The 20217-nt window shown below is 39.6% G+C and overlaps 1 protein-coding gene across 11 annotated transcripts in view; it reads right to left on the bottom strand.

Annotated features, from left to right (window-relative positions):
- The window catches only part of DENND4A (DENN domain containing 4A), a 136798-nt gene extending 117281 nt beyond the window's left edge, over window positions 1–19517 (bottom strand). For 8 of the 11 annotated variants that reach the window (XM_045810827.2, XM_045810825.2, XM_045810830.2 and 5 more), the window contains exon 1: window positions 4937–5203. The gene's annotated coding sequence lies outside the window, so the exon portion shown is untranslated. Of the gene's footprint in view, window positions 1–4936; window positions 5204–10978; window positions 11048–19384 lie in introns of those variants that run through there. The other 3 variants (XM_045810835.2, XM_045810836.2, XM_045810826.2) reach the window with 2 other exon arrangements.
- Window positions 19518–20217: the final 700 nt, after the last annotated feature.

Here is a 20217-nt window from a genome sequence, read left to right as displayed (position 1 = left end):
TCCTAAGCCCCCGCAATTTGACAATCAGGTATATGCCCTGGAGAAACACTAGTATATGCTTCAGGAGATACAAGAATGTTCACATGGCACTGTTATAATACATAAAAAATAAAAACAATCAACGTTCATTAATAGAGTAAATGATAAATTGCAGTATATTCATTTAATGGAACACTACACACCAATCAACACAAATGAGTCAGACCTATAAGGGCCAACAAGGATGGGGGAGGAGGGCAAAAATTTAAAAAGTTTCAAAAGATGTATACCATGATAAAATCATATTAACAGCTGCTTAAATTAGCTAGCACATTAAAAAAAAAAAAAGGGCCAGGCACAGTTTTAAGCACATTTTATAAATAGACTCACTTGCTTTCTACAACAACCTTATGAGGTAGGCAGATCTATTATCCCGTTCTGATAGATGAGAACAGGGAGGCATGGAAAAATTTAAAAATTTGCCTAAGGTCACAAAACTATTAAGAAGCAGAGTCCAGATTTAAACCCAGGGAGTATGGCTCCAAAGCCCACAGCTCTCCAAAAGCATCAAAAGCAATGCTATGTACTGTTCATATGCAAAGTTTATTAAAAATTAAAATGGAAGGATACACATCAAATTTATCGTAACAATTGCCTCTGGGAGGGGATATGAAGAGAGACAGAGGGAGGATGAAACTGAGGCAAACAAAAAAGACTTTACCTTGATCAGCAATGTTCAAGTACAGTATAAAGTTCTACCTGCTCTTTTAGCATTCAATATGATAACTATGATATACATAGTTTTTTATATTAAAAATATATCTGAAACTAAAATGAAAAAAGTTAACATTTTGTATGATGAGTATATGTGTGCTTACTACTTTTTTTGGTAATTTTCTGTATTTTTAAAGCTTTTCCCAAAAATGTATCATCTATAAAATATTACAGTAAAAATAAAAAGAAATTTAAGAAATCTTCAATCTCCCTATTTCAGCTTTTATTTGGAAATGAAAACAGCTAAACTGTGAGTTTATGTATGTATATACACGGAAAATGTATTTTTATATGGATCCAAAGAGATACTAAAAGTATAGCAGAACAGTATCTCTTACTGTACGTTTTGATGACTCACTATTCTTGGTGAATAGAAAGTATAGCACCAGCAGGAAAACTCCTTTGATATCTCTCCACCTTTTTTCTTGATAGTTTGTCTCGTCTCCCTATTGGTTTCTACTTGTTAATTGTGCTTTCTAAAAGAAGGAAACAAGGAGGCACCAAGAAATTATCACACACTTTAAAAATAACAATAACAGCAGCCCTTCTGAATATAAGATTCTCCAACATACGATCAAGTAATGTTTCAAAACTTTATTTGTAAATTGGTTGTTTGGACCTCAAAACATATTTTTCCATAAAGAAAGTTAAAAGAGGATATGAGCACCAGCAAAAAGATACTGGCTGAGGTGCCAGGCCACGCGCAGTGAAAGGAAAAGCAAACTACACAGTATGCACTGGAGGCCCAAGAAAAAAAGAAAGGGTTCTCAACCAGAGTTTGAGGACAGAAATCATGTTTCATTTACCTCTGTATCTTCAGTGACTAGCAAAATACCTGGCACCTCATAAACATTCAAAAACTGCTATCTACTGACTGATGGGGTAAAGAGTCATAGACTGAGTCAAACAGTCCATCAATAGGTGGCACTATCAATATAAAACAGTTTGGGTGTAAGATCCAAATAGAAAAGAGGTCGGAGAGTAACAATGTGCATTAATAGAAGCATCTACGTATGTAAAACCACTACCAGGTTGGTGCTGGTAACCAGGAGAGAGTGCCTTCACCTCAATTATTAGCTCCTTCCATTACCGTGTACTGCATAAGCACCATACTTTGAGTTACCTTTCTAATAATGAATCATAAGATTCACTGGAGTAGTGGTTTTGTGGGATTTTCAAGATTTTCTCCTATGACCCTTGAAAACATTTTAATGTCACTCTTGTCATTATTACAGTAATACTATTCAGAAGATAGAACAAAGTATAAACACTAAAACAAAAATGACCTATAATCCCATCATCCAGACACCTTAAAAGGTGTTAAATATTAAATAAATATTAAAATATTTATTTCCGAGGTGCCTGAGTGGCTCAGTCCGTTGAGCGTCTGCCTTCAGCTCAGGTCATGATCTCAGGGTCCTGGGATGGATGGAGCCCCATGTTGGGCTCCCTGCTCAGTGGAGAGTCTGCCTCTCCCCCAGCTCATGCTTTCTCTCCCTCTCTCTCTCATATAAATAAATAAAATCTTCAAAAAAAATTATTTCCTGCCAATCATTTTGTCATGTATATGTGGTATGTTATAAATAATAACAAAGTATATTCTTTATATTCTGATTTTTCGCTCAACACTATATTGTACTTTCTCACGTCAGTAAATATTTCTGAAAATGTGACTCTTAAAAACTTCATCTACCACATGGATTATCACTCGTTTCACTATTCCTCTATTACATGGCATTTTTGACCATTATAAATTTTTCCCTACTACAGTAACAAACTATATAAATTAATCCCTTTATGTATAAAGTTCTATACTTATGTTTTAGAATTCAAAGTGACAACTAGGATATACAGTAATAAAGCGTGGAGCACTTCATTTCTCCTCAACTCACAAATTCTACTAAGCAATGATCAATAATCTAGGGTATTAAACAAACAAACAAAGAGGTTTTTTTTAATCAACTTTCCTTCACTCAGTCCCATCTCCCACATCTGGTAAGAAAGAGGAAAGCCCCATGATAAGTCTCTGACATCAGAGAGGACAAGAATAACAAGTCAATTTTCCTGCTAGAGCCACTTTTGTTTTCCACTTGGAATAATGAGCCATCAATTTAAATATGAATGATACAAGATTTGTAATATACATCTCTATCTGTATCAGTGCTTAAATCTAGGTTTCCACAGTAGGTAGACTGTTTAGAAGAATTCTGGAAACAAAAAGGTGGTGTAAATAATACCAGTCAATGAAAAAATAAGTTTTCTTTTACAATTCTGCCATGATTTTTATTATTTTTGAATGAATTAATAAATGTCATATACTCTGTTCCTTCTTATAGCTTTCCAATTATTGCAAATATTATTCAAGCTGCCATAAATAGGCCAAAAGCTCCAGGAGCTTAAGAATCAATAACTATTTAAGCCAGTGGTAATTCATGTGGAAAAGTTCAGAACAAATCAGCATCAGCTTCCTGGCTCTCTTGCACAAACAAAAAATTTATATCGCTTCACCAATTTTCAAAAGTGTAATTTTGTGTACATAAATTTAAAACTCAGGCCAAAATTTACTCTTATTTTATTTCTATTGGGCTGGTGTCAAAATCAATTAATTTTCCTAAAAAGTACATTCTTTTAAAGTTCCACAATGAAGTAAGTCTATCTTTAATCATGCAGAAAAAGAAAATTATATAACATATAGTATATATAATGATGATGGCATGATATATACTAGTCTGGACTCCAACTTAGAGCTGCAGTTCAAAGGGAAATTGTGAAAATGAAGTAAAAGTTGCCCAAAATGTTTAGTTCTGGCCAAAACAAAACAAAGTTCCCATAAAAGAAGCCAAATATAATCTTTTGTTTCATTAGAAGTTCAAACAGGGTTCAAATAGCTCAGAAATTCTGTATGATTAACTTTTCAAAAGCTGGATCCCAGAACTATCTACTCTAAACATAAACTGAATAACTCGCCGAAGAGTTCTTACTTATTACCTAATCTTAGATCCCCCAGAGACTACTTTTTACAATAATCTCAAATGTACTACAATAGATTAGTGTAACCTGGGCTACGCTGTTTACAGGTGTCTCCGCCTCCTTCCCCCAAGAGGAGAGAAGAGGTAGATTAGGGCAAGCAGAAAATAGAGACTATATACACCGAACAACAGCTTGCAATCTTGTAAAATTGCTTCTTGCACACTTGGGCTATTATTTTAATTAACGTACAATGCATTTGAAAGAATAACATATTCACGGAGTAATACAATTTCTGTCCTCACGAGTCTCTAGCTGGCTGACACGCGTTTTCTCCTCAAATAAATACATGCCTGTTGACTGATGCCTGTCCTGCTGTTGCAAACAACAAATAACTGTCCTGTAAGACAAAAACCCTTCTCTAAGCCTCCAGGCGTAACCATACGTTTGAATTAAAAGCACTCTGGAACAATAACAAAAATCTTCTAGCACATCTGTCATTTAAAAGCACGATAATGAAAAGCTGTCGCTGCGACCCAGTTTTGGGTCACAAGCTTTTTTCTTTTTTCTCCCCCCCCCCCAAAGCGATAAACTTCAAAGGGAATGGTGGCGACCAGGAACATTTACCCCCTCCCCCCGCAAAAACAGACACACACACACACACACACACACACACACAAAATGCACTGACCAACTTGAACCCTAAACCGGCCCACGCTGGCCGGGGTTAGCTAAGCAGACCTCCGGGAGGAAAATCGGGCCTCTGGGGGCCAACTAGACTCCCGCTGCCGCCTGTTTAAAATATCCAGCAGGTGGGATTCCGGAAGGCCACCTCCGTCTTACGTAACCGGCTTGTCAAAATCCCAGCTCAGGACCTCCCCTCTCACCGCCCCCGCCCCCACCCCACCCCCAACCTCCCAACAACAAGAGCCCCCAGCCAGCCCGGAATAGAAAATTTGGAATGAAAACACCGGAGCCCCCCACGCGTCCGACGCAGAGGTGCGGGTGCTACTCTCAGCACCGCCGTGCCACCCCGGAGCGGACCCAGCCCGCCGAGGACTGCCGGGCTCTGCGAAGCCCCCAGGCGGAGGTCGCGGCCACCCGCGCCACCTCTCCGAGCCCGGCCAACCCCGCTCCCGCGACCACGGCTGTCACCGCTCCGGGCCATGACAGCTCCACATGCCTTCGCTGCCCGCGCCGCCACCCCCGCACTCACCTCACCGCTGGCTCCAGCGCGAACAGCGGGTCGAGCTTGGAGAGTGGTGCCCAGTCCCCTCCCGACGGCGGCGGGACACGAGGGGCTGAATGCCGCGGCGCTCTGAACCCGCTTAGCTCATCCCCAGCCCGGCGCTCCGCCCTGCGCGGCACCCCCGCCCGCCCAGGCCTGCCGTCTCAGTCAGACGGGACTCCCCCTCCCCTCGCAGCCGCCGCTGCCTCCGCCTCCTTCTCTGGCTCCAGCCGCGGCGGCCGCAGCCGCTGCGACTGGTGCCATCTTGGCAGTGACGGAGAGGGTGGGGGCGGGGATCGCTGCCCACAAGCGCCAATCGCGAGCCAGGCCCAGCCCCAGGGGGCGGGGCGGGGCCAGGTTAAGGGTTGTGGGGTCCTAGCGCCTGACTCAGAAATGGGCGGAGAAGGTGGGCGGGGCTGAGCCGCCCTCGCCCATGACGCGAGCAGTAGTTGGGGAAATGCGCGCTGGTTCCCCCTGCGGTCGGGAGATCCCGAGCCTGAGGCGGGCGTGGGTGAGAAACACCTTCCCTTCCCCTTTCACCACCCCGAGGGTCAAGAATCCGTCTTGGGCCAACTGACCTGCTTCCTCCTTCCTCCCCAGCAGCCCCGACAGTCCTGACATTGCCCTGCCACAGCACCACGCGTCAGTCAGCCGCTGCTCCTACACCAAGGGCGCTCAGATTCCCCCAGGAAACCCCCGAGGGGTTAGCAAGCACCTAGTAGGTTTCGGTCCCAAGATACTGAAGGTCAGGTAAAATGGGGAATTCAGGGAGGGGGGTTCTTTGAAAAGTACGTTGATAAAACTCCTGTTGTTGACTGAAGGGGTGTCGATTACAGTGGATTAATGGGATATGGCCTACTTAAACCTGGCTATGGCTCCACCATTAGTGGCTGTTGGCAAATTGCCTCTGAGAAATGAGAGTAATAAGGTTGATTACAACAACAGGGTTGTTCGGAGGTTAAATTGTATAATACATGTGAAGTCCTTAGCGTAGTGCCTGAAAGTACTCAATGAATGTTAGATATTATTCCATGGTCAAGTGAAGGGAGAAATAGGACCCTAAAAGTCTCTCTGGTTTCAAATCAACTTTCTCAATTGCGCAGAATAGGCGCATTAATCCCTCTTACAAACCAAGTGTACAGCTCTATTTGCGATCTCCATTTCTTCCATTGTATTCATTCATTCCATCAGTCAACAAACATTCATTGAAACGCAAACAAATGCTGAGGGGACACAGCCTTGAGGGAAACAGAAAAAGGTCTGCTTTCAAGGAACTGACTAGTTGGAAAAAGAGGGACCATAAATACTTAACACATTTTGGAGGAAAACGTGTATAAAGGTTATGAACAGAATTCTGGGAGAGCAAATAATAGGATAGGTTAAAAAAAAAAAAAACAGAGTGGTCAGGAAAGCTCATCTGAGGGATGAGGAGTTAGTAATGTGACAAATGCCCTGGGGAATTGTTTAAGGCAGAGGGAATGGCTGTGCAAAGGATCTGTGGTTAATAAGGACCTTGGCTATTAGAACTGGGTGGAGTCTTTGGTGCTGGGAAATCCAAGGTATAAAGAGGAGCCTGGAATGGGTCTGGAGAGGTGAGTGAGGGCCCATTTCCCCAAGGCCTAGGAAAACATAGAAACAAAATCGGATTTTATTGTAATTGCCACTGAAAGCCATTAGAGCAAGGGAGTTGGGAACAGCGATGTTTGCAGTATGACATCTATGTCTATATTTTGTGCAACGTATGGGCCAAAAAGCTGGATTTCAAGTAAAAACAAAAAGAACCTGAAGTTGAGCCTGTTCAACACTAAGTTGGTCAAATTATATGTTCTGATCTTTAGTTTCCTTATTAAAAATGTATGAACATCAATCATGTAAGATAGTATACAGACAAATACTACTTTCACTGAAAATTGTTAAATAATGTAAGTTGTTTCTAAGTGTTTTGTATGTCATGTTAGTGTCATTTATAGTTGCCTAACCGATGCTATTTGATTAAGTACGTTTAGTGGTGTGGGTTTTTTTTATTGCAAGTGGTGATCCAAATCAGTCATTCTTAACCATTTTTGTACAATGTGCTACTAAGGAAAATAATATGTACTGTTTTAAGTGTGTAGTTTTTTCTTTTTTTCTTTTTTTTTTAAGATTTTAATTTTAAGTAATCCCTGCCCCCAATGTGGGGCTCGAATTTACAACCCTGAGATCAAGAGTCGCTTGCTCCACCAACTGAGGCAGCCAGGTGCCCCATAAGCATGTAATTTCTTTTTTTTTTTTTTAAAGATTTTATTTATCTATTTGACAGAGATAGAGACAGCCAGCGAGAGAGGGAACACAAGCAGGGGGACTGGGAGAGGAAGAAGCAGGCTCATAGCAGAGGAGCCTGATGTGGGGCTCGATCCCATAACGCCAGGATCACGCCCCGAGCCGAAGGCAGACGCTCAACCGCTGTGCCACCCAGGCGCCCCAGCATGTAGTTCCTTGATGTTATAGTTCCAAATGTATTTTTAAGTGCTTAGCTGTGCATTTTCTAATGAAATTTGCTATCAAGACATAAATTTTTATCTTTTTACTTGGATAAAATATACATAACATAAAATTTACTATTTTAACTATTTCTAAGTGTACAGTTCAGTGGCATTAAGTATATTCACATTGCTATGCAACCATCACCAGAACTTTTTCATCATCCCAAACTGAAACTCTACCCAGTAAACAATAACTCCTATTCTACTTTATAAAACATATATATATTTTTGAAGATATCAGGTGAGTTCCCCCCCAAAATGGTAAATGAGTTTGGTAATCAGGATTGTTTGCTCCCATTAAAGGGTTTGATGGACCATTCCATGTAAGTTAAGAAACCACCACCCAAGAAATAAGGATTAGTGTAAGTTTTTAGCTCAGATGGCTAACATAATAATGAGAAGTACTATAGGACCAATTAATTTTTAGCACTGAAAAATTGTGTTCTCGGACCATAAAATGTGCTCTATGGTCTTGTAAACGTTTGCTCCAAAATGGCCCAGACAACGTGCCCCTCCATTTATATACAACTACTCTAAATGCATGTCTAATTGGTACTATTAATTTTCATTAAAAAATAAGTGATTACAGCTCTGGGTAAACTTAATTTTAAAAATCACTCTTGTGTGAGGAATGGTTTAGAAAAAGGGAAAGAAAGAAGGAAGCAAGTTTTTGCCACATTTCAAATAATCAAACATTCGATAAAGTTATGAAGATCAAAAAAGCAAGATCGGTTGACTTGAAAATACTGTGAGTCGATAACTTTATTTTTTAAGCACATCCTATGTGCAGCGTTTTAACTCCATGAAACCAAAAGCTAAATATCTTTGCCAGGCTGGACCCCTTTTCCTGCTGCCCGTGTCTTCTGCAGTGCTTTTATCCCTAACACGAGGGCATGGCTATAGGCCAGTGATAGCAAAGGAGAGATTATGGTATAAAGGGCCACGAGAGAATTTGGGGGGATGATGGATATGTCCACTATCTAAACTGTGGTGGTAGTTTCATAGGTATATACCAATGTCATACTTACCATGTTGCACAATTTAAATATGTGTAGTCCCCTGTATGTCAATTATATTTCAATTAAACTGTAAAAAAATTAAAGTCCAATTGCAAACCTCCCATTCTTTCCGCATTGGATGCAGATTTAGCCTTTCCTTGGTTTTAATCCCTGTGAGACGTATCTAGTCAATTCCTCTTTGGGGAGCAACAAAAAGCACTCTTCTAATTGGCAAAAAAATATACAAATATTTACATTGCCAATTATAATATTATGGACACATAGGGGTGCCTGGGTGGCTCAGTAGGTTAAGCATTGGACTCTTGGTTTCAGCTCAGGTCATGATCTCCTGAGTGGCAGGATTGAGCCCCGTGGGTAGGGCTCCCTCCCTGCTCAGCAGGGAGTCTGCTTCAGATTCTCTCCCTCTGCCCCCCCCACTCCTTTGCGCTCAGCTTTCTCCCTCTCTCTCATAAATAAATACATCTTTAAAAAAAATAAGAAAATATTATGGACATACGGTGACAAGCATAGCTTACAGACTGGGCTTCTAAAAAGTTTCAACAGTTGAAAAGGTTTGAAGTTTTGGTTGTTTTTTTAGTCAAAGAACACACTTTCTGAAAGAACATATTAAAAAGCAATAGAAAAACAATAAGGAGTATTTGACTGTATGCTCAGGAAGTGTCTTTAAATACCTCAGAGCCCTTAACAGCCGTATCTTGAGTTCTTTCAACATCCCACGCATATGTCACTATAGTCACAGTTAAACAAACTTAAACCCTAAATATGATTTGGGCAAGGGAGTCTTAACAATGCAGACACGGGCCACATAGAAAAATGTGGCCTAGACGTTTGGGCCTCATGCCATTTCTGAAATTATGCCATTTTTTATACCTGGAACTATATCTGGTTATTTCTTAGATGTTATTTTTAAATATTATGGTTTGAACGGTGCATGAAGGAAAACTTTGAAACTGGTAACAGTTTAAAGCACTGGAAGCTGAAGCTGTTGTACAGCCTAATCCTCGCCACCTGTTAAATCTATTCACCTCTAATTGCTATACCAGAAGTTTCCCACGTCTTTAAATGAAAACCTGGAGCCTTCTATAAAGTGGTCTTGATATCTATGCCATGGGGCCTCCTTATGGGTGAGAAAGCCTTCCACCAGGGATTTATCGTCCTTTAGAAACTCTTTGGATGTGTCCCAAAGCAGCACACGTTGCCAAATTCTATTCATTGTGCAATGGTGTGAGAGTGACACTCTAGTGTATTTAATCCACAAGCTGAAATTTATTAGAAATGTGGTCAAATTATCAATTTCTTAAAAACACAAATCGGATGAAATACTTTTGAAAGACAAATTACCTGAACAACTCGCAAGAATAATAGGGAGAAATGTCATGTTGTCAATGGCAAATTTTAAATGTAATACTTGAGAGCAGCGTGCAGGGACAGGAGGGCTGTAGCAGTCTGAACCACTGCTGTCTCCAGACTGTTGGTGGTGAGCTGAGGAGTCATATCTTTGACTCAGCACTTTTTCACCAATTTGAAAATTATCGCCTCGCAACACCTTCCTCAAGTGAATGCTTTTACCTTTCTCAACAAGTCCTTCTAATTTCAATTTTTCGTTTTTAAATGATCTGCAAAAGAAAGTCATTTATATGTAGTGTGGTTTTTATCTGTCGTTGTCCATAGACAATTATGCCTGCTGACTTTCTTTAAATGGTAAGACAATATTTTTAAAACTGTTGACAAATTCATGTCAGTCAGATTTTATACACAAAGTACTACGCTGGGCATAGAAGGAAAACAAAGATAGATAAGCACCTTATGCCTCTAAGGCTTAAGGTATATTCCTAGGCATGTCACTTTAATAAAAATCACACCATGAGAAGTCCTGCACTAAATGGTGGGACTATTGCTGTGGAGACTGGGGGGTCGGAGTGGTTAATTCTGATTGTGGGAATGGAAGGTGACAAATAGAGAACATTTGAATGAATCCTGAGAGAACCTAGACTCTCTATGGAAGGTAAAGGTATCCCTATTTGGGGCATAGGGATACGGGTGGGCACAAGGCAGGAAAAGTTTTGTTTGTTTTTTTTACTCTGAAAAAATAACAGATGTACTAGAATTGTTCTCAACAAATGAAGGAGATGCTCATAAATTGTTCCAACACTTTGATTCTCTTTGGGAGTGGCCAAAGGTTCAAATAATTTGGAAGGATGGATATCTGTGCTGACTTGCAGGAAATATGAGTCAGCTTTTCTCATGGGCTCAGCTCTGTTGTTATAGCTAGGATATTTGGGAAACATGAAGCTCAACAAATCAGACAACCTAAGTCTTTTCTCTTTCTTGATTGCCCCAGACATACATTCTGCAAAGGTAGACAACAGGGATGACCTTTTTATTGGTGAGGGGAAACACCTGCAACTGAAAAAAGTAAACTTAAACATAAAATACTTCTGTTTCCCGTGTATTCCCTCAGACTAGGAGACAGACACATACCTACATACCTGTCTTCTGTGCTTCGGAAATGTGTATTCAGTTGCCTCCAGACAGCTCAGTCCTAAGCGCACCTGAAACTAGATGTTTTTGAAGGTAAACTCATTATCTTGACCACAAACCTGTTTCTCCTATATTCTTTAATTTCTTGAATAGTACCCACCGTGCACCAATCACAAAAGTCAAAACCTGTGAGTAATCAACTCCTCTTCCCCACCCTCATTTTTTTTTTTTTTTGAAGATCTTATTTACTTATTTGACAGAGAGAGCACAAGCAGGGGGAGCAGCAAGCAGAGGGAGAGGAAGAAGCGTGCTCCCCAATGAGCAGGGACAGATGCTCAACCAACTGAGCCACCCAGGCACCTCTCCCCACCCTCCTTCTTAAACATTGAATCATCAAAGCCAATCGATATCACCTTTTTAACATCCAATGTATTGTTCCTGTTGTTCCTCATTACAATTTCCATTCCCAGTGACCTAGTTCAAGCTGTACTTCTGGTTTTTTTGTTTGTTTTTTGTTTGTTTGTTGTGTACCTGAAATCTTATAAGGATCAACTCATTGGATTCCCTAGCTCCTGTCTTTTCCTCTTCAACCCTTCCTTCCCTTTGTTGCCAGGCTAATCTTTCTAAAGAAGAAATATGATCGGTTGTTCCAGGCATAGTTTGAGGTTGCTAGTTTCCTCCTCTCCTTTTTTTGTATTCTTGGTGGAAAAGTTCATCACTGTCCAGTGCTGATATTATCTAAGAGGAGCAAAGCATTAAGACCTATGCATTGTTCTCCCTTGCCTCTTTCCAGTATGGTGGAGACAGCCTCTTTTTTTTTTTTTTTTTTTAAAGATTTTATTTATTTATGTGACAGAGAGACAGCCAGCGAGAGAGGGAACACAGCAGGGGGAGTAGGAGAGGAAGAAGCAGGCTCACAGCAGAGGAGCCCGATGTGGGACTCGATCCCGGTACGCCGGGATCACGCCCTGAGCCGAAGGCAGACGCCTTTAACGACTGCGCCACCCAGGTGCCCCGGAGACAGCCTCTTATTCGGAACACTTTCAGACTCAGGGCACAAGGTTCTTAACTGAAAAAAAGAATTTAAGCCTCTGCAGTCCATACAGATTGGGCTCCCCTACAAATGTGTACAGAGAGATGGATTGGTTAGTTATATCAAACTACTTATATTCAGGGCAAAGTTAATCCAGAAGGGAAGAACTCTAACAATTACCTTACTCAGAAATTGAAGAAAAATAGACTTTTAGTAATAAAGATTTTAATTAAAAACAAAAAAGATCTCCAGAGCTGCTCCTAAGGCTATTTTAGGCTCTATATAGTCCCCATTGCTTTGCTATCTCCTAGAAATGGATATTCTTCTTCTATATTCTCTGCTTATAACCCTGTGTGTTTTCATAATTGCTTGTAATGATTTTAACAGCATTTTGAATTTAATAAACATCACCTTATTGATTTAATAGAATTTAGATGTAATAGTAACTTACTGAGTTTTAAATTCTACTGAAAGGGAAACAGAAAGAAGTTGGTATGAGGCTTTTATTTGAATGTATTGGAACTGAAATGGAAGAAAGGCTTTTAGAGATGGCACAATAGGGCTGTGCTGGCAAACCCTGCCGGCCTGTGCAGTGCTGCCTGGAAGGTCGTGGATGGCACAGTGAAGAAAGGAGAGCCATAGAATCCTTGATTTAGGCTGAAGAGAGTAGATAATGATACAGCTCATTTTTAACAAACTGTATTCGAAAAAGGGATAGGGAATTAATGGAGGTGTGAAGAGGCAAAAAACCTATTCTTCCATTTCATATTCTCCTGATGATCACATAGCATGAGACTCTGTTTGCCACAAGGTTAGGAGCAAGGGTTGAAATACTAAAGGTAATAAAAATGGTGGTTGTTTGCAAGGGAAAACCTCAAGAGAAGAGTTCAGGTAACGTGTAGAGCAACTGGATGAGGGTGGGGCTAAATGGTTTGGGTTATAGTGCAGTTGAGGTGGGATGGGCAATTAGAAATGGATTTAAAATGTATCACTGACCCAGATCATGATGGCTCTATGAGAATGTCAGCTTTCATAAATTGACTTCATGTTTCTCTGACCCAGAACATAGGATTTTTGAGCAGGAAGGAACCTTAGAGGTCATCTTGTAACTATTTCATTTTCCCCAAAGTGACCATTTGCAAAGTTGAGATTTGTTCCCACATCCAGTCGTGGGAAGAGAGCTAGGACTAGAATCCAGATCCCCAGGTTCCCAGTTCTTTGATTTCTCTGTTACATAGTATCAATCAGTTGTGAGAACTCAGTATTCCAAACTCTCCATGAATACATAGGAAGATCCTTATTGTAGAGATGAAGAAACTGAAGATCAGAAAGGTGGAGTGAATTTACCAAATCACATCACCGGACTAGATCAGAGCCTAGGCCTCACAATTCCTGAGCCAATAGGCTTCTACCAAACCACACTGCCTAGGGGATTTAAAAAAAGTGAAATCTTCAATGCCATGTTTCAAGGCATAGAATTTTCTCCTTCTATCTACAGGTATTTTACTTTTTGCTGTTATATGCTATGCTCTTTGCCAGGTGCTATAGAACAGATTATAAGACTATAAGATTTGGGGCACCTGGGTGGCTCAGTCGGTTAAACACCTGCCTTTGGTTCAGGTTCATGATCCCAGGGTCCTGGGATCAAGCCCTACATTGGGCTCCTTGTTCAGCAGGGGGTCTGTTTCTCCCTCTTGCCCGCCCCCCTCATGCTTGCACTCTCTCTCTCTTTCTCTCTCTGAAATAAATAAATAAAATCTTTTTTTTAAAAAAAGACTAAAAGATTTATTTTGCAAGACTAAAATTTGAATGTTACCCATCTATCAGGGAAATGCACCTGTCTTTTGATGGTTGATAAGCCAGCAGGAAGTCAGTCTTTGGTGTCCTACAAAATTGGGAATGTTTTCACTTTCATCAAAGGATGGGTTTCAGATTCTCTACTGTATGATCCCAATAATACATCTGTCAGATGGGCAAACATTTAAAAATCTGATGATACCAAGGATTATTGAGGATGTAGGAAAACTAGAACTCTCATGCTCTGTTGCTGGAAACATTAAATGGCCCAATCCTTTTGGAAAGCTGTTTGGCAATATTTAGTAAAATTGAAAATGCATATGCCCTACAATCCAGCAATTCCATTTCTGGGTATATACTGCAAAGCAGGTTTTTTTCAAACTGTGATTCATGATCCATTAGTGGATTGTGAAATCGATTTAAGGGTTACAATAAACATTTTTTATAAATGAAATAGAACAGAAAATATTAGGGTGGGGATGGTTTTGTGAATTTTTGTGTGCCACCTTGATTTTCCCTCTCCAGGACTGAAGTGTTAGTTCACGCAGCTGCTGGGAGGGCTGGCAGTCAACAGCTTTAGCTGAGTCCCTCTCCAGGACTCTTTCCAGGAAGACAGCTACTTGCCCAAGGTCACGCCCTCTTCCTGGGTGAAGCTGTATCCAATAACTGGTCAATGCAGGCATATAAAGGCCTGATTCCCTTGTCCCAATTCAAAATTACTCTGATGAGAGATCACTGCAGCCAATGTGGGGTCAACTGAGGCTTTTGATGCCACTTCATTATACCCCAAAACTTTCTCTGCTCGTTCCTGCTTCTTTCACTCTGCCACAAGTGCTGATCCCAGGACACTCCCCAATAAATGCCCTGCACACACATTTCTGTCATAGATCTACTTCTAGGCAACTCGGCCTGTGATGATATACTATGCACATAGGCATATACGGGACAGAATGTAAAATTATTTTCACCATACATATTGGCCATAAAAGTTTGAAAATCCTGCACCTAGAGAAACTTTCACACATATGCCCCGGGAGATGCTATGAAGATGTTCACTGGGGTATTGTTTGCAGTAACGATGATTAGTAGTGATTATAAATGTCTATAATCATGCAATGGGGTACTACACAATAATTAAAGTTAGTGAAGGAAAAATCAACAAAACTAAGAGGCAGCCTATGGAATGGGAGAAGATATTTGCAAGTGACATATCTGATAAAGGGTTGGTATCCAAAATCTATAAAGAACTTTTCAAACCAACACCCAAAAAACAAGTAGTCCAGTTAAGAAATGGGCAGAAGGCATGAATAGACATTTTCCCAAAGAAGACATCTAGACGGCTATTAGACACATGAAAAGATGCTCAACATCACTCATCAGGGAAATACAAATCAAAACTGTGATGAGCTACCACCTCACACCTGTCAGAATGGCTAAAATTAACACAGGAAACAACAGATCTTGGTGAGGATGCGGAGAAAGGGGAACCCCCTTGCACCGTTGGTGGGAATGCAAACTGATGCAGCCACTCTGGAAAACAGTATGGAGTTTCCTCAGAAAGTTAAAAATAGAACTACCCTATGACCCAGCAATTGTGCTGCTAGGTATTTACCCAAAGGATACAAAAATATGGATTCGAAGGAGTACACGCACCACGATGTTAGCAGCATTATCAACAATAGCTAAACTGTGGAAAAGCCCAAGTATGTATCGACTGATAAATGGATAAAGGTGTGGTATATGTATACAATGGACTATTACTCAGTCATCAAAAAGAATGAAATCTTGCTATTTGCAACAACATAGATGGAGTTAGAGTATATTATGCTAAGTGAAATAAGTCAGTCAGAGAAAGACAAGTACCATATGATCTCACTCATATGTGCAATATAAGGAAGAAAATAGATGAACATAGGGGAAGGGGGGGAAAAAGAGAGAGAGAGAAGCAAACCATAACAGACTCTTAAAGTTAGAGAACAGAGGTTGATAGAGGGGTGTGGGTGGGGATGGGCTAAATGGGTGATGGGTTGGTTTTAAAGAGGGCGCATGTTGGGATGAACACTGGGTGTTATATCTAAGTGATGAATCACTAAATTCTACTCCTGAAACCAATATGTTAACCAACTTGAATTTAAATAAAAATTTGGAAAAAAAAATAAGTGAAATCTCCTGACATCTATCAACATGGATAAATCTCTGAAATATAAGGATATATAGCAGCTTCCTGAATTAGTGGCTACCTCTAGAGAAGGAATGTGGGAAATGGAATGAATTTGGGACCTCAACTGTAGCCTTGTATTGTTATTTTAAGGAGCATCTAAACAAATATAGCAAAATTATAGCATTTATTAAATTATACGGGCACAGGCTTTTTTCACTATTCTGTATATGTAACATATTTTAAAATTAAATTTTGTTTAATGAATTATTACTGCAGAAAATCTACATGCAAAAGCAAAGCATTTTTAACATTATCTTACTATCAGGAAATAGTGAAAGGACAGCTAACAAGGTCACTTCCTCTTAAATTTGGTCCAAATGTAATGACTCACGGAATACAGACATTCTGGTTTTAACTGTTTGGCTGATTTATTGCACATTATTTTTCTTCTTCCCCTGTTTTCATTACTACTACGTTTCATGTAATGAGAACAGTACTAGAGTCTTCTACGAGTTCATTGAGTTCTACTGACACACTCAATTTCTCCATCATAGCCCTTGGCAACCACTGATTGGATTTTAATTCCCATCATATTGCCTTTTCCAGGATGGCAAATAAATAGAATCATACAATGTGTAACTTTTGTTTTGTTTTTGATTTTTTTACTTAGCATAATGCATTTAAAATTTGCCACGTAGCATGTTGCATACATCAGTGGTTTGTTTCTTTCCGTTGCCGAGTTGCAGTCCAACCACAGTTTGTTTACCCATTCTCCAGTTGAGGGACATTTGGGATATTTCCAGTTTTTGGTGATTGCAAATAAAGCCTTTATAAATGTTTGTACACAGGCTTTTGTGTAGAACTATGTCTTCATTTTCCTTTGATAAATACCTAGGAGGGGGGCTTGCTGGGCCTTATGATAAGACTTTGCTTATCAGAAACTCTCACACTGTTTCTCAGTGTGGCTGTACCATATTGCATTCCCACCGGTGAGGCAGAATGAGAGTTTCAGTTGCTCCACATGGTATTGTCAGGTTTTGACTTATTTGGTTGTTCAGGTTTTTTTTTTTTTTTAATCAGTTCTAATGGCATAAAAGGGTATGATGGTATCTCATTGTAGTTTCCATTTGCATTGCCCTAATGATTAATGCTGTTAAGTAAGCTTTCATTACATTTTATTATTTTTTAAATATTTATTTATTTGACAGAGAGAGAGAACACAAGCAGGGGGAGCGGCAGAGGGAGAGGGAGAAGCAGCTTCATGTGGGGCTTCATCCCAGGATCCTGGGGTCATGACCTGAGCCAAAGGTAGATGCTTAACTGACTGAGCCACTCAGGTGTCCCTCTTTCATAACATTTTTAAACAGGAAAATTTGTCAAAGATAAAAGTATTACTAAATCATCTTTCCTACCCTGAGAATGTTAGAGGAAAGTTTCTCTCAACTTCTCAGCTCTAAAACAGTTGTACTCTATGAAGCCAAAAAAAAAAAAAAAGGATATTAAAGCAAAACAAACAGAGAGAGGTATTTAGTTGACTATGTAGGTATGGTCATTTTAGTTTAATAGTAGCTTCATATTAGTGGTGATAGGTAAAAGAATAGAGGAGAGAAAAGGCAATAGAAACATCATTACTATTATATTCCTGGATCTTCAAGACGTAGCCTTCTGTATCCTCTGGGCCATCTAAAGTTCAAGTGAAACTGGCCAAGCTGCCTTGGAAGGAGGAATTCAGTAGAGCCTAGTGTTATTATCCAAAAGCATATGTAAGGGATAGATCTAAGGAAGAAACTAAAAAAAGTAAGGAGAATAAAAGTGTAGCCGGTAAGGGAACTATAAATTAGGGTAAGAAGTGGTTGTGGCTTTGGGAGAGTCTCTGCTAGATTGTTTACTTGACTCTCTATTTTACTTACTTAGGTTTGGTTTTATTTTGCTACAGAACATGTGCAAAGTGAAACACTTTGCCTGTATAGGTTTAGTATGATCTATAAGATCTAACATAGAAGCTTTATTAATACTTTAACCAATGCATATATTTAAGGAAAAGCAAAATTTTATAATATTAGTAAGTCCTATGTATAAAAGCAATCACTGTAAAACAAATCTTCATACCTAAAGATGAGAACACAGTCTATTTATAAAGAACTATAATAATGCGAAATAGACTCTAAATGATGATACATAGGGGTTTCCAAAGCAACAGGAAAGATGAAACAAGCACATTTGGAGGTTAGAGTCTATTAGAATTAGTGGCAGATGAAAGTTTGGTGAAGAATTGCTAATGAAATTGCTAACCTCAGTCCTCAGAACTAAGAAATTTAGAGAATTTGAATGACTGGACCAGAAGCTGATTTGGATACATAAGAATATCATCTGGAATGGACACATCAATGCTGCTAACCAGAGTAGGTCAGAAAATTTCTTCCAAAATAATTTGTTCTTGTCATTACCACTGTTTGGAATTGTCAGAAAAAGATTTATGTCTTAAGTGAGTGCACTGTCTATGAAACAAGGTTTTGTTCCAGATGTTAAGCCAGTATAGGGTGAGATCTGTCAATTTCTGGAACTAGAACAGGAAAGAAGTGTGTGACATACGTTTTGTTGGTGAAAAGACTATGCCTTTGGACCATGATTATTAGCTTCTAGTTCCAGGGAAATCTTCGTATTCAGGGCATAAGAAACCTCACTCAATTTTTTTCTTTTTGACCTAGTTAAAGTCCTTGGAATGGAAAGTTATGACACTAATATTTTCAACAACTGTGCAGATACCTCTGAGAAACCTGTAAGGGCCTTAAAAAAATCCATAAATTTAGAGGGAACAGGAAAGGGAATTTTTGTATAGAACAAGACTAGAGTCAAAGGTCCAGACATGAAGCAGCTCATGGAAGGATGTTTTTGTTTGTTTGTTTGTTTGGGCTTGTTCACAACTGAGAAACTATTAATGTTGCAAATTGTACTCCAGATTTGGAGTACTGGGGGAAAGGCCCTGACCTTTTATCTTCCAATAGCTACCTCCCTTTCACTGCAAGTACAACCCCAACTGCCTCTCGACCACTCTCTACTTTTGAGTATTTTATGATCAAGACTACAATTTTTTGAGGTAGTTCTCAGATCTTTCGTCACGTTGCCTATCATTTGTTTTGTGAAAATATGTTGTCTCAGTTCTTAATACAACCTCTGTATTTGGACAGAATGATCATTAACTATCGCCATTAGAAAAAAACCTCCAGGTGCCTACATATACCCACACAAATAGGCATTTACAAAAGAAATTCCACAGACATATTCCCTTTTTTCCCCGTCAGCCAAAATTAACCTCAACACAAGACAGTTATTTTAAGTGATAAATTTTTGGTCTCCCATTTTTATCCCTAAACCCCGTCTCAAACCCTGAAACCTCAAAAGGAATCACAAAAGACTACATACCTTATCGGTCCTCAATAAATGACTAGTGACTGTTGTTACTGCACTGGTCTTCATAATTCTCATATTATAAAGATGACAATCATTTGTTTAGACAATTAATTGTCCTTAATTCATTTTTGTCCTAAACTTTAGCATCTCCGCAGGAATCACCATACTCTTTAATAAAAACAGGGCTCATTTAGGGTAGAAGCTCAGGAAACGTAGGAATTTTGGTTTTAAAGATCCGTCACCTACTGCAAGACCTTCATGTGAAAAATTATACGGAGTACTCTTTACCCTGATCTCTTCTTCTTCCTTTTTTTTTTTTTTTGTTGTCTTCTCCGGTTTACAACAGACACAGCTATGTTACAGCCACAAAGCAAAGTTTTGCAACAGAATGGCCTTGAAATAGAATACTGCCTAGCTGAAAACTTAGGCAATCAAAATGGAATAAATGAAATTGTGCCTGCTAGACTTCACATGTCATTTCTTATAAGGAAAGCTGTCACCTTTTTAGGAGAATGTTGTTCTTTAGGTGACCCTGTATCCTCTCCATATCAAAGAGTTCTCAATTGCTGTAACAATTAGCCGTAGCACTGCAACTAAGACATAACCCTATTACCTGCAAGTGCTGCTTTAGTCACCGAAACACAGTTTCTGAAAATAAGTGAAGTGCTACTGCTTGGAAACTACCATAGTGTTTCTCTTAAAAGTGGTAAAATCTTGGGAAGCCTGGCTGGCTCCGTCGGTGGAGCATGCGGGGTTGTGAGTTCAAGTTCCACACTGGCTATGGAGATTACTTAAAAAATCTTAAAAAAAAAAAAAAAAAAAGTAAAATCCTGAGGGCACCTAAA

This window comes from Ursus americanus, chromosome 28, assembly GCF_024610735.1.
Source record: "Ursus americanus isolate L20-20 chromosome 28, mUrsAme1.1.p, whole genome shotgun sequence".
Taxonomy (NCBI): domain Eukaryota; kingdom Metazoa; phylum Chordata; class Mammalia; order Carnivora; family Ursidae; genus Ursus; species Ursus americanus.
This window is presented reverse-complemented; position numbering and strand designations above follow the sequence as displayed.